Consider the following 25,147-nt stretch of genomic DNA (forward strand, 5'->3'; position numbering starts at 1 on the left):
GAAAAGAAGAACTTTTTCTCCAGTGCTATTTAACACTTTCAGTTTTCTAAAAGGTTGAGATCATTGACTTGAAGCCATAATAATATTTAACATGAAAGAACTAATTTAATTTATAAACAACTTAATGACTTTTGATGTTATCTTTAGAGCAGGAGTCCAGCTGCCAAAACCTAGAGCAATAAAGCTATGAAATAATTTGCCAAAACACATATTTTACACATTTCTAAAAAATGACAAGTAAAGACATTAAATGGCAAGGATTTAAGACAATCTGCATTGTTCACAAGTTGTCTGACACACCTGCATAATGTAAATGTTCTAGAATAAAATAAAAAGCAAACCTATTCCTCCTCTGTAATTCGTTTCATGTACCTCGTATTACAGATACATATTACATACTACCCTATGTACTGCAATCTCTGCTGCTGCAATCAGGTAAAACTCCTTTCAGGTCAAAGAATTAGTACTCATTTATTACCTTGGGTTAGTACTCTGTGGGAAACTATTGCCTAGGGAGCACCATAGCTAAAAAGGCTGTAGGAAACTAACTTTGCAATAAATGCTTTTCTCTTTCCAAACTGTCTTAGGAAACTCATGGTCTCTGTGTATGTTTCAAATCAGTTTTCAAACTACTGCTGTTTCTGGCTTGGTTTCTAAGAAGACAAATGTCCAGTGCAGTTGCAGTCCCATGATTTGAAGCTCAGTCTTGCTCTGAAAAGCAGGGGGCTGTTGCCAAGTAGCAGTTTCATGTGAAAGTTAATGTCAGTGTTTATCCTCAGAGCATCTCTGTATGAATCCATGCTATTTTTGTTTGCAAAAGTGTCTTTAATTTAAATGTAGGCGTGTTCTAATAAGGAGACCCTTATGCCAAAAACCCCGGTAATTTAACATTACATTAAAGTAATACAGCAGAAATGCACAAAATAGTTTAGTCTTACTTTTTTTCTTTTCTTTTTTTTTTTTTTTTAACTGAAGCATCTGTTTGTGATTCCTGACTAGATATCATGTATCTGGGTGAACAGTTTCAATGCCTCATTAAAGGCAAGTTCCAAGTGACAGCAGATGGAGTTGAAGCGAGGATTAATTGTAAGGAAAGTGAGAGCTGAGGGTGTTTGGTTTCAGTTTTAAGAATCAAGCCTCCTGCCCTGGTTAACACTGAGATATTTGGATTTGATACAGATTGATAGGAGATTACCAATGCAGGAAGATAAAGAGCAACCTCAGATCACATGATTAGGACCAGAGTTTATTCACTGTAACATGGAAAAACTGTTAGTAAGGGCACTACAAAAGAGTAGTAAAGTTTGCTTTGAGGATTTAAGAAAATTAGTATATAAATACCTATGGGTTAGAAATACAGAGTTCAAAGTTTGGAGGATCTTCTGAAGCTTTGTTTGGAAAGCTGTTTTTTTCTTACTGAAAAAAGCAAGAGGAAGACATTATGTCTTGGGGAAGAGTAGAGAAAAATACTGGCTGGCTAGAGAGTGTCTCTGGCAAATAGATTTTAGTCAGGTCATTGCATGCTAATCCGTATGTCTTTAAAAGCCAAATTCCTGCAGTGTGTGGGGGGAAAGAGTGAGAAGATCATATTTCCTCAACAAGAATGCCTGGTCTGTAAAATGTGGCATCTGAGACTGTCTTTGGGTTTGGCTGGGACAACATTACACAGTACCAGCTATCCAGAGATTTCCTCCTGACCTGGGCAATTCTGCATTATGCACATCCTAGAACACAAACAGAAATCAGAAATGCTTGCTGTTGCATGCACCTGCATGCACAGGCTGACATCAATAAGCAGTTGTTTAGATGTTTGTAATAGTTCAGTTTTTAAAATGCTTTGTTGTGTTCTTGAAAAGCCACCGAGCTCTTCAGCAGGGAGCTGTGGCAGGTCCTTTATCTTAAAATAAAATATATGTAACTTTTATATATGAATAAGAGTTTAGGTCTAAAGAAGATTTTTTTGCACAAATCAGTGACTAATATTCAGGTGTGAACATGCTTTGGTAATGTTCCCTTCTTGCTGTTGTTCTGTCTCCAGAGAAGAGATTGAACCTCTGATTTGTTACTCCTGGGTGTGTCTCCCATGTTAAATGTCCCTGTATAACGTGTGACCAAGGAAGGGCACAGCCTGTGCTGTACATTGCCAGAAAATGAAATTAGTCAGCCTGTTGGATTACAAACACAACACAAATTTATTCACTTGAATCTTCTGTTCATCCTCTTTGCTGCACTATAGATAACATAGTGGAGTAGGCAAAATTGATTCTGCAAAGTGAATCTAAACTGGAAAACCCTCTCCAGCTACTGATGGATTGTAGTCGCTTGGACCAGACTAAGGCTATTCTAAAATCAAACCCTCAAAACTAGGACAGTATGAATATTGAGTACTTAACATCAGCTTTCTGCTCTATCTGCTCTGTTTGTGCTTCTTCTTAAGTTAGACAGCCCAAACATATTAAAGGGAGTTTAACATTTTAACTGCATGTTAGATGTTTTTGTAAATCACTAAAGGTATCTTCAAGACTCCTCAGTAGTTCAGTCTCTCTGACAACAAATTTGTTTTCAGTGCTTTGTACAAAAATATATTAAAAAAAAATCTTAGTGAAGTACATTTCCTTTCTCCTAAATATCTTTCACAAAATAGGAAATGCCTTTAAAAGCAAGTATTTGCTAAAATTAAAATATAAAACCAAAACTATTTTGAAACCAGGTACTTTTCAGAATGTTGCAAACATATGGTCTTTCTTCTCATAATCATATAATCTTGAAAAAGCTGTGGTATCTTGGGACCAAAAGGTTATTTGCTGTTAATGGTGTATTAAACACTTACTTGCATGTATTTAGTAGCAATAAAATAGCTTCTGTTAAAGTCAATAGTAAAATATAGCTCACTTTAGTTATCAGGATAAAAACTTGAATGAATACACAAATAATTTCCTTCTTACTTGTGCTGCTCTTCATAAAACATTCCATTTTTATCCTTTACACATAAGTCTTCTGAGAGAGAGCTTTGTTTCAACATCAGGAGCATGCTACACTATCTCCGGTTGCAAAACCACTTTAATCTGAAGGTGACAAACAGGAGAGATTAATGGCTTCAATTTGGATGCATGCAACCAAGTACCACATTGATTCTTTAACAAAGGCAGAAAGAACGTGATTGCCTGGGTTTTAAGAAATAAAATATGGCTTCATGAACTTAAAATACATTCTTATATAGCATAAATATTCTTAATATCACCACAGGGATGGAAATACTCTGTACACTGCAGTACCATATCAACAAAACCATTTAGGTGTGTGTTTAAGCACATAATGAAATTTCATAAACTTCAATAGCAAGAGACACTTAACTGAAAGCATAGATAAACTGAGGGGTTAAGCAGGTGTTTAAACATTGGAATAGTTCTTGCATCCTTGTTTTTATAAGGAGACAATTAAGACACAGAATGGCGACATAACTTTCCCAATATCTCCCAATAAGTCTGGAAAAAGGAAGAAACTGAACCCAATTTTCTTGTGCTTTTGACACCAGTTTAGACTCAAGAGAGACCTAGAAAGTCACCCTTAAAATGCAGAAAGTGCCAACATTGCTATTTCTCAATGTGAATCCTGATGAAATGAAAAAAAAAACAACCAAACCCAGTCTTTGCACCACTGGAAGATTTTACTAGATACATTTTTAGGCAGATAGATATTTTAAATACAATATTTTAGGCTAGTTTTATCAAGAAAAGTGAGATAAACTTTTTAGACAAAAAAAAATTCTCTAATTAAAGTTTTAGGCAACACTTTGATACATCTGTGGATGTTTTTCCTTGTCTTTGTGTTTTAGAGACCATTTTGTCCCTTTTCTAGAAAAAAAAGAGGGATGGGTAGGATCTGAGGAAGAGTTGCAGAAATGATGTTGATACATTTTAATTGCTAGACAGACTACTGTCCTCTCTAATGAAACCTTTCCTTAACTCTATTAAAGTAAAAGGCTTACAACACAGGAGGGTGCAAAGAGGTGGTAAGAGCTGATGTACAGTCACATTAGCTGGAGAGATGTAATGTTCGTTCTCAAAGGCACAAGGGAATGCAATGGTGATGGGCTGAAAAAAGCACTCTTCTCATCTTTCTGTTACACTACCGTTATAGGAAGATTTTTCCTTGGTAGTTGATATGGGTGTTGTATAAAGTGTGGTCTAAGACTGCCTGAAGTTTAACTCATGGCATGTGAGTCCGCCACCAAGAAAAGCCAAGCACCATTCAGACTTCTGTGATGGTGTCACATACTCTGCACTTTTAAAAAAACAGGCCATTTAAATATAGCTGGAAGGCTAAGGAAGGCAAGTTTTAAAAATCTTAGCCAAAAGCCTTAAAATATCAGAAGGAAATAAGTCTAAATGTTACAAGTGTGAAGTTAGTCATATGGTGTAATGATTTTTGGTTGGTGTCAATTATGCAAATTGATTGGAATTAAGTAGAGCTCTATCAATAGTGGGGAAGTGGGGGGATGGACCCATTTTAATCAGTCTCTTCTCTGCCCAGTCTTGACTGGATATCTTTGAAATTAGTGTTTTTGTTGGAAACGGCTGTGGATTTAACAAAATCACGTTTTTCATTGAACTTGTAATGGCCTATCCTTCCTATACTGTCTACAGCCTGCAATAGAAGCAATGAGAAAAACCGGCCAAATGCAGAGGATATAAAAACTCTTTGTTAGTTAAATCACCCACAGTAAGAAATTAAAGCTAAAACCCCAACCACTGAACCAAAACCTGTTCATCTGATGACAGAGCTGTTCAGTCCAAGAATCCCTTAAGCTGCTGTTTGCTTTATGGGGCTCCAAGAGCAAAAATCCTGCATTTTGTGTCAAGACTGCAATGATAGAAGGTTCTTGCAGTGGATTTAGTTCATCCCCGTCATGGGGTTTTTTTACAGTATATGGCTTTGAGGCACTGCATTTTGAAGCTCAGTTTCCCTCCTTCCTGAATACAGAAAAGTAATGCCAGTGCCTTTGGGAGAAGGAGCTGGCTCAGAAAAGAATTATATTGACATGGCATATACTGGAAAAATGAAAATAAAAAAGGAACCTGCCTGAGAGAGAACAATAAACATTTTTTTACTGTTTCATGGAATCAGAAATTTGTGACTGTGTCAAAGGTCATCATATGACTTATATGATACATAAGTCTCATTTGAAGGCCCAGTGTGTTGTGTCTTTTACTTGAGTTATTACTCAGAAAGAGTATTCCTTGCCTGTCCTGGACCTGAAGCAGTTAAGAGCGGATAGTTACCCATGCCTTTTTGATATATGATCATGTGTGCACACTCATAGTAATGTAGCAGTGAAGGAAATGCAGACTAAAACTATGCTTGCTGCCAGACATTCCTGCAGCAGCTGAAACTGTACTTTAATGACACTCCATCAAGAGTGTCATTAAAATTACTTCATTTCTCCAGTATCTCACTCCATGTACATCTCTTTCATGTCACCATCCTAATTGTGTGAGTTACTTTCACCCAGATCTGGATTCAGGAGCAATGTCTTTTTCTGTCTGCTGAAGAGCTGTCAAGCAAACTTTAAGATCTGTTATGCACTCCTAGTAGACTGTTGGCAAGCATGTCTCTAGTCGCTTGGAAATCGGTGACTCCTTAAAAAGAATCTGTTGAACACAGGAAAATAAAAAGAAAATTGAAGGAGAATGTGATCTCTTTGGTTAACATTCCATAATCAGGCTTATTTTAAATATTGCAGAAATGTAGATAATCTGCAGATCTAATTAAGAACTGCATCTTCGACAAGATGATAATAGATTGGTCAACCATACTGCAAAATGTACATTAGTCTTTGGACTTTATGAAGTAGTTTGTGTGCTAAGAATAGAAAACAAACGGCAAGTTTAAATAGTGTTGTCACAATATAATGTATCACATACTCTAGTTTAGCATTTAAAGATAACTGTATTTGGAAAAGGAGATGAAATTGGATAAAGTTAACATCATAAGTAGGGTATATATGAATTTCATAGTACATTACTCTTTAAATGTTCCTATGCAAGGCTACATTACATACATTAATTCAGCTATCAGATCTTCTCTGCTATGTTGATTATGCAGGTCACAGAGGTTGCTATAGTAACCTTGCATTACCAATGTAAAGACAGTGAAGGATCTGGCTATCTAGATAAATAATGTAATAAAGGGGTGCTTGCAACCAGCACCCTGATTAATGTAATGCCTAGGCCCATTGAATGAGCACTTAGTCACATGTAGATTAGGTCCTTGGCTTATAAAGTATGAGAAAGGTTGGCACTCAAAGCCAATTTCATGTAGCACTTATAGAGGTGCTATTCACTGGGAAAGCCCATTAATTATGACATATACCATGTTCATTTATTGAAGTTTGCAATCACACTGTCAAGGGACAGTCTGGTATGGATCCCATGCATGAACCTGCTCTCGGGAATGCACATACTGTTTGGATAATTTGAAAACCAAGAAAAGGCAATTTCTGTGAAGCTAAGTCCACATAGTTAAATACAGTTACTGAAGCACAGAGCCCAGTGCTAGTGGGAACTAGACACTTCATCTTATGGGAGAAAAGACTAGATGACACAGCAGTTAAGTGCTGGTCTTTCATGGGAACCTGTTCTGATGATAAAGGGATGAGAAGTTGTGAGAAGCAATCATTTCTGAATTCGATTTTTAAGTGAGTTGAATATTTCTGACAGTTGCTCCAGGATCCTGAGCCCCAGCTGAAGTTTTGCAGTATTTTGATAGGCAGAGAGCCCATGTGAATTCCATAGGGAAAAAAAAAATCCTAATTTGTGTAGTTTTTATATTGCAAGGAAATTTACTGTGGGAGTTGCCTTCCTTTACCAGGCCTCTGAGTTCTCAGAAACTTGTGGGAAATTTGGGGCATTTTACCTAAATTGATTTTAGTTAAGTATGCCCACTGAGTTCAAAAGTAATGCAGGAATGCAGGTACGGAGAGGCACAGTGGTGATGAATGCTCTGTTTCCATTGGAAACCAAACCTAAAAATACTGCTGTAGCCACAGCTCAACTGTGCTACCAATTGAAGTTGCTGGCTAAGCCTGTGAAATACTTGGGCCTAAACCAGTGAAATAAAAGAAAGAGTTAGAGTTGTAGTCTCTTGTGAGCCTTCCTTCAGCCTTCAGTCCTACAAAAGAAATCTCTCATTGCTTTAGAAGGGTCCCAGCTCTTTTCCTTTTTGTCCAGCTCTGAAAAGCCAGATCAGTTTTGTGACTTGCTTTGTTGAGACTGTCAGCCCACTCCCTTCAAGAGGCTGCTGCTGTCCTGGCAGCTTTCTGCAGGGGGGGAAAGGGAAAGATTCTGCATCAACAATTCCATTCGTACTGCTTTCCTTCCCTCCTTGCCAGCACAAAAGTGGTTTTGTTTGTGCTCAAGAACCAACTAAAAAGTTTGGCTGTGAAATGAGCTTTCCTCTGGAGAAAAGGGAAAGGGTAGAAGATGCAGCATGCAACTGCCAGATACAAACTTCAACCCACTCCCTCCTCCAGGTCATAGGCTAGCAATGGCTTTTGCATTAGCTGATTATGTTGTTTCACAGAGCTGCAGAGCAGCTGATGAGACAATAGTTGCTGGGTTTGAATCCTAGACAGAAGTAACTTAGTAAACTGGAATATGCTATTGTAATTTTGTTATGTAATTAGACAAGAGAGAAGTTTAAAGAAAAGGTGCTTCCCCCTCATTGGTGGGACACAGGGAACAGTTGGGTGTTTGTAATTTGCTCACACTGGTATTTGTTTCAATTCATAATCTCTGGTGCTGTCGGTGGGAGAGAGGAAGACCACTTAACCCTTGCAGCTAACACTCACCCAGGCATCTCAAGATGGTCATTACTTGAGCAGGCTGAATAACATTCGACCCACTGAAATTAAGTTTCTCCCAGTAGTTACCACTGTGTTACACTCTGCTGATAAAACATGTTCTGCCCCTGTGAAGCTATTATTTATATTGCTTGTTCCTTGTGTAAGAATTTGCAGTATAAGCAAAGTATCCACATTCTTCTACTTCTTGTCAGAGATGAGGCAGATATATTGAATATAGGGGAGCCTCTTCTGTGTATTAGTCTTCTGAAAACACAGCCACTGGCAAAGCACTGCTGAGCAAATTTTGAGGTTTAGGCTATACTGATAAGAGGACAGTCATGACCCATACAAGTAGGCCAGCTGGACACCAAAATCATATGGGTAACTGAATGCCTAACTCTGTGCTTAAATCCCTTGGGCAATAATGGAGGAAGTTTGGAGGAATGTGTGTATTTCCCTTTGCTTCCACAAGACACCGGTTTACATATTTTGAAGTGAAGAAAGAAAATTTAATGCCTCCATAAGAAATGTTAATGAAGTGAGTGTACCTGGAAGTTGCCTGGTGTCATTCTCCATGAGCTTGGTGCCCTTTCTCAGGCTCAAGGCTATGGAATATGCAGGATAATCAGCCACATAATCCTCAGCAGCTTTGTATGTTCCCACAAAGGTATGGGATACAAAATGTCTGGGTAATTAGCTGTGACAATCTCCCTCCAGTTTGTTTGGCTAAAAATGACTTGGAGAACTGACCGTTGTCTCTGGTGTCTGGTACTACAAGTTAAATACTGGCTTGGGGTTTAAACAGGGAGAAAGCACATTCCCTTTCTCATAGCTGCCTATGCAAGGATGTGAGCCATGGAGGAGGCTGTGGTCTGTGAAGCTGTCCTCGTTAGAGGAGCACACCATCTGAACTGGTTCATCTCAGTGATGTTGATGAATATTCCAAAGACATCACATGAAAAGCTATGTAGAATGGAGTGAAGAAGGGTGGAAAGAAATAAGAGTGAATGAACCATTTTATTAAAAAATCAGTTCATACTTTCAGTGAAAGTCTAATTTTCCCTGTGAACTTGCCAACGTCCCTTATTTCATATCACTTAGAATAAAATGTCTTCTGGGTGTAAGGAAGATTTGAATTGTCTTTTCTGTATCACTACGTAATGATTACCTGGGGAGATACAAAATGTAAATTGGGAATGTATGAGGTACAGCTGGTAACACATTAAATGCATTATCTCCTCCAACCTGAGGCCTACAGTCAAAAGAAAAGGTCATCTGCCATGATTAAATAGGACTGCAGCAGGTATATATATATTCATTTTTCCTTTTTTCCTCTTTTTTTAGTTGAACTTTCTCCTCATAAACAGTGCAACTTTTCTAAGGAGACCTGTGCCATAACTTCTTCTTAGACTTCCTAAATTATATTTTATTATGTAATTTATGAGGTAGAGAAAGAAGGGGATCTGAATGACCGATCTTCATTGGTTTTCTGGAAATGTGTACTTTTCCCTTTTACTTTCTTTTCTGAATAGTCTTTCTTTGTACAATTGCTGTGTGAACAACATAGACCATGAAAACTTTAAGCTTCACCTCCAATGATCTATATTCCTGTGGTGGATATGAATTTTTTCTTTTCTTCTGGGTATGTCATTACCTCTTACATTACAGTGAGTATGCAGCAGTATAGAAGAGTATAATGAGTCCCATGAAGTATCCCTCATGCTTTGCTGAATGTGCTTCTTAGAATCCAGACCTCATTTTTCACATGTAGAAAATAGGGTTTGAATTGTGGGTGGCAATAGTGTATAATGTAGTGAACCCTAGTTAGCTGGGGCAAGATTGTACTGGACAAATGTGCTTGAGGGAGAGGAGTATGGCCTGCCTCAAATTCCTCCCAATATTGGCAGTGAGAACAAGCAAACAGGAAGCAGATGGAGGCTTGTCTCTTTTCTCCTGTTTGCTGAAGTGAAGTAGGACTGGTTGTAGTTGGTCTCCTTGTAAACCTTTGGGCTTTTCTTCTGATGGAGCAAGAAGGAATCTCCTGGAGCTAGAACAGTTCTGCACTGCTGAAGACTAGTGTTGGTGTCATGAACCAACAAAATGCATAAGGAACAGTGGAATTGCTATTTCATTGAACTCTGTTTTTCTAGTTGTTAATTATGCTGCTTCTACAGTTTTTCATGTTTAAGCTCTATCATTATGCCTAACAAAATGTTTGTTGTTACCTGCTGTGATTTTGAATAATTCATGATATTAATATGCAATTTGGGACTATCATATATTCTCCCTGGAGAAAACCAGCGGATACTTCATGGGGGTTTTTTGTCTTTGAAAGTGACTGTAAGGCAGGTTCTGGCTCCTACGCTTTTTTTTATCACAATCAGGCAAGCAATTTAAAGAAGTCATACTAAAGGTACAGTATTCATAATATTTTCGAAATATTTTTATGAAATCATTTGCTAGATAAAAGTAATCTGAGAGAATAAGCCCAGGACCCCCATAAACAACAGTGTCTTGTACTTTCAGGGAATTGTTTCCACAGACGTAGTCAATGACAACATTGTGTTTATCCTGTGGCACTGTTACTGCAGCTCTTAATTTCATTTGATTTCATTTCCTTTTCTTGATGGATGGGTTAACCCAATCTAAAAATAAAAAATCTTTTTCTCAATTTTGACAGGGATTTTCTTACATGAGCTTTGTGAGTTGCCCTGGAAACAAGAAAACACTGAAGTAAGGTCAATGAAAGAAAAGGAAAATGGTGTCATGCCAACCATTGTTTCTAGTGTTTTGTTCCCCACTTAAAAATAGATAAATGATACGGCCGAGGAGTCCAGCTGTTGGCTGATACTGGCAGGTAACTTCTGAACAAAGATAGGTACAATATGCTTGTGCTGACTAGAAGAGAATCAGTGGGAATAGTCCACAATGAAATGTCATTGTGTCAGAAAAACATCGATAGAAAATGTTTTTCTCCCCCAGCCTGGCACACTCCCTGGAGTTGCTCCACTCTGCCACTGCCTGTGTTTTGTTGCAGTCTCAGGGTTGCATTGACTCCATCTTTATGCAGTCTTTATCAGCCAAGTTCTTTCAGAGTGCAAGGCTGAAATCTTTCTGGCTATTTTCACAGAGAGCTATGGAATTTCTTCTCATTTTTCCAAGTGAAGAAAACGTTGGTCTTCTGAACATGAAGCAGACCTGTTTAATGTTAAAACAAAGGTCATTTCTAAAGGTTAACAGCCTTATGAATAGCCAAATTGTTCCCTCCTGCATTGCTTAATATATGCACAGTCAGGGAAAAGCTGTAAATATAATGCTTCAAGCAGACGCTTGGAACTATTGCTCTTGCTTTTCTTCAGCTTATGCAACTGTTTGCAGTAGCTTGTTGCCAACAGAACTGTTGTGCCCTAGTACTTTGGGCTTCATCTTATAAATGTCTCCTGAATGCACTGTTCCCGTTCCAACACTCTTGAGCAAATCTGTGTGAGGAGGTTTTGCAAGACCAAGTCGTTAACTGAAAGTCACAAATACATCACCACCTGCTTAAGCCATCAGCTAGAACAGAAGTAGCTCATGAAGTTATGCCAGCAGAAGTCCTGGCTAAAACACCCTAGTAACCAAACATTTTGGCCATGAGAAGCATGACCCTCAGATCTTATCCAGACAGATCATTCCAGTGGCTTCTCCTCTTGCAAATGATTGAAATTGACTCTTCCAGAGGTTTTCCAGTGAGTCTTGCTGATATTTCAACTGCAGCTTTATGTTCACTGATAGCTGTTTTCTCATCCGCCTGTTCCAAGCAGAGCCTAAAAATGCAGAGTTTGTCTGCATCCATAGCCTTCTTGCTGAAGACAGACCCAGAAGATCTCTTCCAGTAAATAACATTTTTGCTCCACAGGTGTGTAAGTCTATTGAAAATGATGAGGTGATCCAGGAAATTGCTGCCCTCATAAGTTCTTGGGACTGTGTGCTTGAAGCACAGTAATCTCCAAGAAATCCTTGTGAAATTATTGTTTAATGCATTAACAAGGTGTAGGAGGGAAGGACGCATTTTATGTAAATTCAGTCAGGAAGTCTTTGAAACTAATTGCTTAAAGTAAGTGGGGAAAGATGATGGAGTGTGACAGAATTTTCCCCCTGCTTTCAGAATAGCTAGTGTTGATTAAATGGGCTTAGTATAGCACTGCATATATTAACTGAGCATAAAATTGCTCAGTGGATGAGCCTGTTCTGCAGATGAACTTAACAGGCCACGCTCTGGATGTTACTGCAGATGTGAATTTAGGAAGTTTTAGAACTATACTTCTGCAGATAAAACTACTGTTTTTGGTGAACTTGGTATCGATTTATTGTCCTGGCCTAGTGTCAATATTTTAATTTGTGGTTAAAATTGTATCAAATGCAAAAAAACCCAAAAGATGTTAATCCATACTTACAGAATAAACTGTTAATTCTGAAAAGTCTCTAATGCGGGAGCAGTGTTAGGGAAATCCTTCTTCACATATGTTACTCAGTATAGGTACCCCCTAAGAGGTGTCAAAGGCTTGTTTGTCAATCAGCCTGCTAGTTTACATGCCAAGTCCTGTTTGATCTTTCTGGTTTGTGCTTGTTGGTCATGCTGACTGCTAGAACAGCCTCTGATCTCCCTTTGGTGCTGTTCTGGACACAGTCCACCACTCTGCAGGCATGGGCTGCGCACCTTGTTCCTACTATGTCACTTTGCATTTAACCACATTACAATATGTATAAAAAACTAGTGATTTCATTTCCACACTAGCTGGAGGCTGTAGTTATGTTAGAATTACCTTCTTGATCTAGAACTGGAATTTAAATAGATGTTTATATTTATTTGATACCTGAATAAAATGCATCATGCTGCCTACTGTAGTAGGTGAAATCTGTTGCTCTCAAGTATGAGTATGTGCCATGGAACTGCATACTTCCTTTCAGCAGGAGAGCTGGGCACCTGCTGTTGACTTGTGTCGCCTTCCCTTTGCAATACCTTGGCCTAGTTTTAATGGAGAGTAGATTTTTACAGCATTCAAGTCTGGATAGAGTCTCCTCCTTGCTGTGTCCTGTGGACATCTCTGAAGTCCCTCCCATTGCCATGTCCATCATAGGGGTGGCTGGTGGATGTGTGATGAAATGGAAAAGGTCAAAGAAAAAGGCAGAGCAAGAAGCAGCAGTAACAAAATGTGATGGAGTGCACTCACAACTTAACAAACAACTGAATGTAAACCAGTAAGTTAAATCACAGCTAACATGAATTAACTCAAAATCTTTCCTTTCCAGAAACAAAACTTAATTTGAATGAATGAGCACTACTGAATTAAAGAAAAAAAGAAATCTTCCTGAAACTGCTCTGACTGTAAGCACCAGGCTGAGAACACCTAACAGTCACCAGACTTTGGAAAACTGCAGAGTGAGATTTCAGTGGGTCTCCTTTAACACGAAAAATGATAGATATGAGCCTTTGATGAAGAACACACAAGGTTATGTAGCAGTCACAGCATATTCTGTCTTACTTATTTGGGACAGAGGGCCAGATGCATCACTGTTACATAAGCCTGCTGACCTGCATATAGAGCTTTGTGGTAACAGGAATTTCAGACAAATAAATCCTGTCCAACTTAGCCAACATGAAGGTACAAAATTAGTGTCTTTTTAAGTTTTGATGCTTTCTACGTGCTCTCTCTAGAGTTGTGTGGCTGTATAGATATGTTTAAAGAGTGAAACCCCACAAAATATTATTCCCAAAAGGGTTTGGTTTTGAAAATAAAATTGAGAGGGCATGCATACCTGGGATAAAGAGGAAATGTGAGGAGGCAGTGAATGCCATGAAAGCTCAGTCTGCTGAGTAATGGTATAATCTGTATGCTTAGGGAATAGGATGACAAGATGTATTGTACACCAGCCATAACAGCCTATTATTTCAGTGGTGCAGCATGAAAACAGATCGTTGCATTTTGCCTAGGATTTTGATAGATTTGTTTAATTTGATTTTATTCTGATTTGAAAAGGAGTATTTTCTCAATTCTGAAAGAACAGGACAGAATAGACCAGACCAGAATAGAGTAGACTAGACTAGACTGGACTTAGACTAGAATAGAATGTTTTCAGTTGGAAGGGATCTACAGTGATCATGTAGTCCAAATTTAATAACACCTGGAACTGGAGGCATCAAAAGCTCTGGGATCTCCAGCTCGAGGAATTGCGGATCTTCTGGCTGCCTAGGATGCCAAGGAATTGCACATTTCCAGAGCTTTCAGACTCTTCTTTCTGCCTGGTGAGCTAACTGAGAGCTGGCAGCCTTGGAGTTTATGAGCAGGGATACTCTGCTCTGAGTTTCTTGGCATCCTGCCTAATGAGATCTGTAGAGGAGCCAGCAGCTTAGGAGTTCTGCAGTCTCTGAGACAATCCTCGAGCAATAACTTCTTCCAAACTCCCACTCTCTGTCAACCTGTCAGGAGTCCTGTTGAAGAACAGGGAAGAGGAACTGGCAGGAAATGAGGCGTGGTTTCTGCATCATCATCAAAATCAAGTCTTCCATTCAAAATGTTTCTGACCAGTTTAGTAGCCCCATGCAGAAACCCTAACATGTCTGCACCTGATCCTGGAGGCCCTGCGTCCCCTTGTTTTAAATATAATGGGTGCAAAGGTCAGCGAGGCAGAAGAGAGGACAAGAAGATGCTTACCCCATCCTAGTATAGGATGTAGTTGGGATGCAGATTAGCTGCAGGTCTTCACACAGCATTAGCCTGCATGTAGTCAGACAGCCTTCAAATCTCAGTTGTATTCATGGTATTGGAGGACGTTATTCTGGGAAGGCTCTTGAATGGTGTAGTGGCTAATATGATGGTACCGTGAAGGCAGATGGAATAAAGTTGGCACCCTGCTTGCTTTATGATTGACCTTGATGTCTGTGTCTAAATAGAGGTATTAATCTAAACAGTGTGGACCAGAGAGTTTTCTGGGCACACATGGGTCCCGAGCATGTACTTAAAATTCAATACAGATATTTCTAATGTAACTTTTAGCAGCCTAAAAGTTACTGTAATTTACAGTTACAACCTACAGCTACAGAGTGCCTTTTCAGCAGCTGGGAGTCCCTGGAAGGTGAGCACGTGCTCACTTTTTCTAGCCATAGGGCAGGGGATGATAATACTGCAGGCCTCCCGGCTTCCTGTCATGACTGTGGCCCCTGAAGGGTAAACTAGGAGTGGTGATGCAATGCAGAATTACCCTAATGACAGACAGAATCTGGGCCACTGCATTCATCTTGTCTGATTTCCAAATTTTTCAGTGCTCTGGGGGACAGGATTATAACAAAGTTTGACTTCCTGCTATGTAGGTCATATGGTGGATGCTGAATCCTCCACCACAGGGGCAAAGCTGAACCAGGGAAACTTGCTTTGCCTCTGTAAATATTGATGGGAATAACAAATGTTTTTCTTTTATTAAAAATTTTCAATTAGGTAGATTAGACTTTTACTGTTGGTGGTAGAGCATTAATATATGGTGCAGTAATGATGCGTTGCAGTTATTAAACTCTGCAGTGGTTAGATTGCTGCCTCTGAGCAAAATTCACTGTTGCTTTCTGGGTGATGAGTGGAGCATCTGGCTCAGCATAGGGTGTTCAATCGTACCATCACTTTAGTGCTCCTGTGATCATGGCTGTGCCTCCACTGTCTTTGTCAGACAGGGCTGTGCAGGCTGACACACAAATCTCCTGTAGGTTGATCGGGGAACAGGGTGAGGATGTAACCACAAAAAGCCTACTATTTGCTCACAGGCTTGTAATGATAGTGTTTTGATTATGACATTGAAAAAAATACAACCTACTCTAGTGGTTATTTTGTTTTGTAACAGGCCTTTGCAAAGATCAAGCAAGGAAAACAAGGCAAAACAGAAAATCTCAAATATATGTGTGCTCCTGTCTTCCTAAGCTTTTGCTATGGGGTTCAGAGCATCCTGAAATCCTCTTCCTCAGGTGCTAGTTAATCTGTTCTGGATGCGCATACATCATCTTTCCTGTATGGTGGGAGGGCAAGTGGGATGAAAAAATGTTTTGCTGAAATGGGGATTCACTTTCCCCTTTTTCTTGGGCTGACAGCAGCAAGGCAAACCTGCTGATGAGCTACTTGTATGACTGTGCATTTTAGGAAAAGATATTTCTTTGTTACTGCTGCTGCTCTGTTACAGCAATTAAAAAATGTGTCTATGGAAGAGGCAGTAACTCTGAAAGTGTCTTTGGTGACTAAACATTATGCTTTAAATATGCAATGCTGCTGATGATTTTCCCAGTCTCCTGTGAGTCATAAAATCCTGTCTGGTACTGAGTGAGCCATTCTTAATGACCTTGGCTTTAAAAACAAATGCCTGTGACTCCCCCTAAGTCAAATAATTTAAATGAATGGTTTTCTGTAGGACATTTGTAGTGCTTTTCCAACCATTAATATTCCTGAAGGACAATGGACAGGTCTGCATTTACAATCATTGCTGCTGCCTCTGGGACAAAACCGCTCTGCTCCAAAGGTTGCTATGGCTTAGATGAATGCAGCCCTTGGTCTTCTGGGCAGGCTCTAGCCATGCAAATGTGAAAAGGATTGCCTAGGAAGATCACCTGGTAAAGAGGTAGCATGACTCAGAGACTGAAGGGCTCAAATGGCCTCTGTAACCAAGGACCTTACATTGTCCTGCTCACAATTTGGGCTCTTTGATCCTAGCTGGTGTTTCAGGTTTTCATGGTTGTACTTACCTCCTTGGCTTCCCCAGCATTGCCCCTGAGGCACAGGCTTTCTGCTCACAGCCTGTTGACCAGTTTGCAATGCCTTGCTGCAAGGAGGTTGAACCCAATTCAGCAAATGAAGCATGTTCTTACAAGATTTATGGCTGCCATCTACTGCAAATATACCTGTTTCAGTGGTGTTCTACAACTGATAGCATGTACCTAACCTGGCATTACACATTACCAGTAGAAACTTGTCATTAAGATTTCTGTGTTGATGATGTCTCTCTGGGAAACTGTAAGGGAAAGGGGTGGCCCAGCAAAAAATCTGGAAATAACCAAGCTAAATGTGCTTCTGTTGCATATGGTGGGAGTGCCGGGGCTGTGGGATTGTTGTGGGTCAACCTGGCTGTTGCATATTTACCACTGGACATTCCAGTTGTAACTGAATGTATGATGGTGCTAAGGCACACAGCGAAGTATGTTAGGTGTAAAGTATTTTTTGTGGTTGTTGCAACGGTCATCATTGGTAATTTTCCAATAATGCTCACATCTTTAACTAACCTTGGTGAAATATGCACGTGATAGCAACTGTCTCTGTCTTTTAATTGACAAGATAATCCTTCTGGAATTTGCTTTCACATTGTACTCAGGTGCACTATTGTTTGGAGATGTTTCTCAAAACCAATATGGCCACTATTTAGAAGGTACCACTCTGCCATCGTATTTGGACATGTCATGCTGTTATGGTCTCTACAGTGTGAGGTTAACTCATTTGATTTAGCCTTTAAATCCATTATGACTGTCCTAATGGAAGAGATGTAAATAACACTAACTTCCTGTCCTCACTTTACCTTAGCATGAGAAAAGAGCCTATATTTAACAAGTGCTGTTAGTTTTTCAAGGCTACTAAAAGCCCTGGGGTATATAAATGAGATGGTACCTGTACAGGAAAGTAGAACCAGCAAAAGTAAACAGGGTCCTGTGGAAGATTCTTTGAATACAAGGGTGTTTTCATTGTTTCTTGTTTCAATTGGAATAAGACCCCTCTTCAATTAGGACTATCAGTGGGTGAACACTATGATGAAAAAATAAATATTCCAGTTGGAGTATTAGTGTGTGTTCTCGGCAGTCTGTGATCAGACTTCGAGGTTTCCTAGTTTGTCATTTTAAATTGTTGGACTGCTTCGTATCAGTGTGTTTCACCCTGAGATTCTTGGCAAGCTGGCTTGCTTTAGCTGCGCTTTCAAGATTTTGGGTTAGCAATTGATCTCGTAAGCATGCACGCTCCTGCTGCCTGCCTGCAAAGCTGTGGAATATTTGATGAGCAGGAGGTTAGACATCGGGATTCTTCTGTAAGCATTTGCATCTCAAAGCTGCAATGATTGCAAGGCAATTTTAGAAGACATTTTTTGAAAACAAGTATATTATTCCTATATAAATTGGTAGGCCATTAATGGAAGAAATTAACCTCCAGAATCATGCTCAGCACAGCAGTGAATTTAATTGTCCATGCACATCTGTAAGATTCACATTTGCAGCTCCCATTTGCTGTGGCTCCCCAACCCTACTTATGATTCTTAAATAGTTCTCAAAAAAGTGTGAAAAGGAGTGTGTCTGTGACAGTTTTCTGAAGAGTTCCATGACAGTGAATAGCAGTGCTGCTTGTGTGTTGTATACTGGCCACATTCAGCTGTTCAGGAAACTGATGTATTTTGCATAGAATATGATTAAGACAAACCTCATTCAGTACTGCATGAATTCATTGTACCACAGTTACACCATTTCATAAGAAAGACACTGGCATAAAGGCAGAGTGACAAGTTGAACCAGTTCTATAAATGTAACAATATATAGTATATATATATAAAATAATATATATAGTATTTAATGCAAAATAGTAATTAATACTTAATTTTATAATATAATATAATTTATTTGTGGTTTTCAACATCCATGGTTGATTAGGTTTTTTGGCTTTTTTTCCCTGGGATGCAATTGGTGTAGTTTTTCCTTTCCTACGGGATATATGCAAGCTCTGTTGGCCTTTGTTTATAACTGGGATCAATATGTCTTCATCCAGTTTAATGAGATTCACTCCTCCAGTGTGAATCCATCAATTAGAAATGAACTGTATAAGCAGCAATTTGTGAATGAGAAGACTACATTGGATACTATTTGATTTTCTTTTTTTCAAGCACATCAATCAAGTGTTTTTACAGAGATCAGTATACTCTGTCATATAGTATTTCTTTACCAGACAGCTGAGGGATCTTCTGCATATTATGTCAAAATGTGGCTTTGCAACATATCCTTTCCTGTAATCACTTTTCTTTCTTTGTCAGTGTTTCAATTTGCAGGCAACCACAACTTTTCTAAATAAAGATGTTTATATTTTAAAATAAGCTATTATAAAACACACACAAATAATTGATGGTAGATAATTTTCTATTAAAGTGTGTGTGTGTTACAAACACATTGATTTTCTGCAATGAATAGAAATTATAAAATGACTGGCTGCTCATGATTCTATTACTTAGACCAAGTATCTGCAACTTCATTTTCAAATATTAAGGAACAGTACAAGCCTCCATGCCTGGCATTTTTGTTATTTGTGCTACTGTAGGTCCAGAATAGTGGTAAAAGCCAGTGGCACTTCAACAAAACTAAAGAAAAGATAATATATAACCCTTGCTAAGGGCAGATGACAGCAGTCTTCTTTTATATTTTACAACAGAAACTCTTTCCAGGTGTTGCATTGTACTTTCTTCAAGTATTTGTTCACAATAGCAAAAATATGGGTTTCCTTGCCTGGCGTAAATAAATTTTATGAATTCCTTGAATTTTGAACTTTCTTCATTTTGAATACCTCTAGTGATACAAAGCAATGGAAATACGGTGTACCCACTCTGCATATCAGGGCTGAGGTAGAGAGCACCCGCCGTGCGCTGGGGACTTCAGAACTTTAATGCTATGTGTCAGATATTGAGGAAACGTTCCCAGTATGTATTGACTGGTATTATTCAGAAGCCAAACTGAAGCAGCTTGAATGGCATGATAGCCCACTACCTACACCTACCTCAAATACTTAGAAAGTTAGCAGATATTATTTTGATATGGCTTTACAGTGGTATCACCATATTTCATGTCTTCTTTGAGATGATAAGAATAAAATAGCATCATGCTTTTTCTATCTTTATCTTCTTAATGAAAAGAACTATTTAACTTAATATCTTGTGCATGCATTCATTATGGTTGGACTCAATGATCTAAAAGGTCTTTTCCAATCCATATAACACTATGACTAATTAAAAAAGAGAACAGGGACTCTCTGAAGATGCCATAGATATTTTAGGAATGTGTGTACAGTCCTGCAGCTGTAGGAGGAGATGTGGCTGGTCAGCACTAGTTCTGTTCCACTGGTAAGAGCTAAGGTAATGAGCAGTCAGCACTATTTTGATCACAGTACTCTTTATATTTACAGTCTTTGAAAAAGCCAAACTGGCCAGGGAACAGCAATACCCTTGGCTGGCAGTACTGATGGTCTCTGAGCTTCCTTAAAAATGTTTAGATACCTGAGGGAGCAGACCGCTTGCTCTGTGAGGGGAAGCCAAGGATCAAGGCTAGTTCACCCTGGAGAAGAGCTGGTTTTGGAGGGAGCTCACAACAGCCTTCCTGAACAAGTAATTGAGAAGCTGGATCAGGGCTCTTTACAGTGGCGCATGGTGAGAAGATGAGGGCATGAGCTGAAATGAGAGGTTCAGACTGGATACAGGAAAAGCATTTCTCTCATGAGGACAGCCCAACAGGGGGACAGGCTGCCCAGGGAAGTTATCCAGAACTCCATCCTGGGAGTTTTTCAAGCTTTTACTAAGTAAGCCCTGAGCAAAATGGTCTGTCTGACTTCTGCTTTGAGTATGTTGATCTAAATGGCATTCTGAGGTCCCTTCCTATGATCTTATAGTTTGCTGACAGTTGGCACATGATGAACATGGATAGATAAGGATGACTGGGAGCAGCTAGAACAAATAAATACTAGCAGCTCACAGAGGTGACAAAAAACTGGAGAATCTCAAGTGAGTACATGAAAATGGATTGTTGATCTTTCTTATGTTGAGAATAATTCAGTCCTGGCTTAGAGAGCAGTGCACAGTCTCATCACTTCTACGCTGCAAGGTTCCCTTTATGGCTTCAGTGTCATGAAGAAATCAGGTTTTTTTATGACCTTCTGCATTTGCAGTTCTTTGTGTTGGTGACTGAAATTGATCTTGCTCATGATGTGAAGGAACATGAGTTCAGCACTGCATCATTGCTCAAGCATGTGCTTTAGCCCTAACAAAGAATGGGAGGCCAGCAAATTTCTGAGCACCAGAAATACCATCCTGAAACCCTTAGGTTCATTATTAATAACAACTCAGCTGTTTTCTAACCACTGTGACGCACAGTTGGAAACTGCATCTTTGTGCTTAAGCAGTGGAAATGACTGGGTGATATTTTTCTTGGGTGAAGTGACATCATGAAGACCTTTTTCTATTTTCCTCAAGCATTTCACCACACAGACTTCCTCCCTGACTGAGTAATTACAAAACAATTCAGTAGTGGTTTATGTTGTCATACCGCTTAGTTAGACAAGTGGAGAGAAGAGAAAGCATAAGAGAAGTGTGAAGGATAAATATGTCAGGGAAATAAGACTGGAAGGAGCACAAGGACTTGAAAGGACTTGGAGTGGAGAATAAAGGCGGCGATAAGTAATGTCACATAGGAAGGAGCAAGGACAAAAGAGGGTGAAAGGAAAGAGAAGGTGAAAAGTTTGACAAAAAATAAGGAAATAATTATAATTGAAAGCTAACATTTCAAGAAAGAAGTCGTAAAATGAGAGTAAATATTATGCAAATAATGACTGTTATATTTGTAAATGCCCCCCAGTCTAGCAGTGCGCATTTGGCAAATATTATTTATCCCTAAGTTTAGAAAACTGGAGAACTTGGTTTAAATTTAAATTGGTGGATAACAAAAGGTGTGATCATTTAATTGCAAAAAATACAATCACTGAATGAATGAGGTTTGAATCAGATTTCCACTCTCCTGGCCACACCATTTTTCACACCTGAGAGTTTAGGGACATTTTTCTTTTGAACAAGTCAGTAAACTGACAACTGGCAACAATGAATAGCTCCTGTGAAAGCAATTGAAGGATTAAAATTGCAACGTCTCTGTCTTTTAAAATAAGGCTGTTTTAGGAGGACCTAGGGACTCATCCTTCTGATCCTCCTCACCTGTTATGTACAGTGATGGGATCACAGAGAAGAGACTTTGTATATGAGTAGAAGGGGAGAGACAGGGATGTATTTCAGATCATCCCAGAATACAAGATCAGCTCTGCTGTTACTAAGTCATTATTGCTCTCTGTAGTATCAAAGTGCCCACAGTCCCGAAAAATCCTTGGAAGCTGTAGATAGCAAAGACCGTGTATTCTGTTGGATCTTATTTTCATTGCACTTAGACCACAAAGACATTAATCAAAAAAGAAGATAATCCATGGAAAAACTTTAGTAGGGTTCCCTTTGTTTGCCTCGAGACATGAGTAGACTGCAATAGCATTTGTGTGTTTGCAGTACAGCCTGGGGCTGTGCAGTACAGCTGTGTGTTGGAGTACAGCTCTACTGGACAATGGAAAGAGAAGAAATTACGAAAATGGTTTTGTTTGGATCTACCTACAGCAGAGTCAGAGATAATGTACAAGTTTTTAAGAAGGCTACAGAAAGCTTCTGGTGTTTTTTGAACCAGAAGTAAGCCTGAACATTTGCCACCTTCTGATCCAAGATGGAAATCTGAAGTAGGAAGTACGCAAGAGCTCTAAATTCCTCTTATCAGCAGGGCTTCTAGATGTGCTCCTGCCCAGCTGGCCTCTCCTGACACAGTTACTGATTTTTGCATACCTCACTGGTTTTGTGTCCTACAATACCCTATTTAGCTACTACAAAAATAATGGCCTCCCCTTTACTACTCTGATTAAGTGCAGGATTTTTTTTCAGTTCTGTTCCTCATGCTTGGAAAGACCTTTCCATCCCTACAGAACAAGCCATAAAGATTCTTTTTTTCAGTTTTTGATTTTTTGGGAGGGGGCATGTCAGTGACTGGGACATGTTTTAGTAATGACAGTTCATTACTGTCACTAGACCATTATTACTATAATAAATACAATATACCATTTTTTAAATTATGTGTTATTATCATTTCCTATACTCCTGTTGTACCAAGATGTATACTTCTCCAGCAGACACCAAGTTTTAGAAATCATTAAGTATGCAGGTAGTGTGTCACTGGTGATATTTAACAGTAATAATGACAGCCTCAATAGAAATGGAAAAGCCAGATATAGTATTTTGCAGGCTTTGAAATTTAATATCTGAGGAAGAATTCAAATAGCAAATATTGCTCTCAGAAGAGGTGCAGAAATAGCACTTCCTTGGAAGGCTGGATTAGTGATGGCTGTCATCCCTGGGATGAACTTCATCCATGAGATTACTTCTGCAGATCCCTGCCAAGGGGATGATGAAATGGTGTTGGGAAGATGGCAGGGTCTCTTTATTCTCATATTGATAAATGGATGGCCGTAAATTGTTTACAAGAAGGAGTAAGGTAGTTTCCAAAAGGGAAAATTGTGAGCTGTCCTTTTAATCTTAAAATCTGTAAATCATGGCAGAAAGTCTCCATGTGTTTTGAACAGTTCAGTTTCCACAACGTGTCCTTTTAACACTGTCATTAAGTTAGGTTGGTATGGTAGCACCTAGGGCGTGCTGCTTCCCAAATGCTTTATTTTGGCCTTGAATGAATGACAAACAATTCCCTACATTGTGAAAATCCAAATACTTATGCTTTTGTCTTTTTTATTTTTCTTCCATGTTTTTTTCCACCCCCTCTTTCCTCTTATCCAGGGAAGAATGTATCAGTCACACAGAAGAAGCAGTACTGCTCTGAAGAAATGATGAAAGGTGCTTGGACCTGCTGGTGACTGCAGCTGCCTCATTATGGGAAAAAACTGGGAAGTTGCCTTGAGTTACCATCTGTCACATTTTAGCCACCTCCTGTAGTAGAAGCTGGCCATGTGGGCCAACCCAGTGTGTGGTTTGAGTTTTCATTCTGTTTTCTTTTCTTGGGATCTCAGCATTTCAAAAAAATTATCCAGTTAAGCACAGATCTCAGTCTTCATGGGTTTAGGTGTGTGGGCATGTAATATCTTCAGCCTCATATGGCTTTGAGCATTCCTGAAAGAGTCTTTGATCTGAGTTAGGATGTTTAGTATTTCCGAGGACGTGGTACTTGAGGGTACAAACTGTTTAGGAAATGAGACCACTGCATTTTTACAAGGGTAAGTAGGAATTAGGAATGCACTTCATGCGCACTGAGAGGCACTTAGAACATCAAAGCGCTGTGTCCCAGTAGTCTAGATTGATTGTTTCAATTGCATGAATAGGCCACATTTAATTTAACTTTCAGATTAAGGCACTCACATGCATACATGCTTTTCCTGAAATAGGTGGGTTTGTGCACACTGGTTGATAATGCTACACGTGATGCAAACACATTTTGCATCCACACTGCACAATACAAATTTATGCACCCCTAAGCACCAATGTTCATATCTGAATACCCATCTGTGAAGGCAGGGAGATGTAAGTGCAGGCACAAGACTTGTGCATAAGGGATCATATGGTACATTCATTCCTTCTTTAACTAAAGTCACATAGTACTGTTGAACCTGAACAGGAGCAGATGTGCATACTTCTTTCTCAAAATGTCCCTTACAGTGTAATGCACTTTCAGGTTTTAGAACTGTTTTATCACTTGTATTTCCTCTTTTCCCTTTTTTTTTTTTTTTTATGTTGACCTAACTGCTAGAATGCACTGTCTTTATGGTCCTTAGTCACCCAGTAATTTCAGATAGCCTTTGAAAGGAGGCAGAAGGATAATACACTGTGGAATCCCAGATCAGATTAATGTAATATGCATTTCTAGATTATGATTAGTAGCAAGATGACACGTTGGCATGGTAACACTTGAAGCTTAACTACAAGTTCTTAAAATAAAGCAATGACATATGTGTAGGTTTCTATGGATTTGCATACTATCCACCTGAAAATATACATCATTTCCACAACACTCAGGCAATTTAACCCTACTTCTTACGTTTGAATTAAGTGTCAAAATAAAACATCATGCCTCTTTCTTAGTATTTATACATAATCTCCCACCACAAATTATAAATGTTGATAATGAACCTGTCCATTTTGTAGCATCATAGGCATTCCTCCTTTTGGTTTCATTTAAAAATGGTTAGCATAAGGAATGTACAACACGCTTCACCCTTCGTGGTTTGAAGCATATTGATCTCCTTTAAATTCTACCCCCTCCTAATATGAAAATTGTCTCGCCGATATTGGAAAAGTCTGTTTATTAATTGGTAAGCCAGTGGGTGCATTTCATGTGGCTGAGGATCAAGAATTAAAATCCTAACTTTATCTCAAATCATTGTAAGAAAGCAGAACAATTTTAATGTGAGATTACTAGCTAAG

General features: G+C 39.0%; 1 protein-coding gene across 2 annotated transcripts in view; it reads left to right on the forward strand.

The window, feature by feature from the left end:
* Positions 1-24,326, forward strand: part of CUNH4orf50 (chromosome unknown C4orf50 homolog) — an 81,837-nt gene extending 57,511 nt beyond the window's left edge. For both annotated transcript variants that reach the window (XM_061379880.1, XM_061379883.1), the window contains exon 16: positions 23,510-24,326. The gene's annotated coding sequence lies outside the window, so the exon portion shown is untranslated. The remainder of the gene's footprint in view (positions 1-23,509) is intronic.
* The last annotated feature ends 821 nt before the right edge of the window (positions 24,327-25,147 follow it).

Source organism: Neopsephotus bourkii, unplaced genomic scaffold (genome assembly GCF_033783945.1).
Source record: "Neopsephotus bourkii isolate Nb327-2 ecotype Australia unplaced genomic scaffold, CSIRO-AGI_Nbou_v1 NB_1780, whole genome shotgun sequence".
NCBI classification, from domain to species: domain Eukaryota; kingdom Metazoa; phylum Chordata; class Aves; order Psittaciformes; family Psittacidae; genus Neopsephotus; species Neopsephotus bourkii.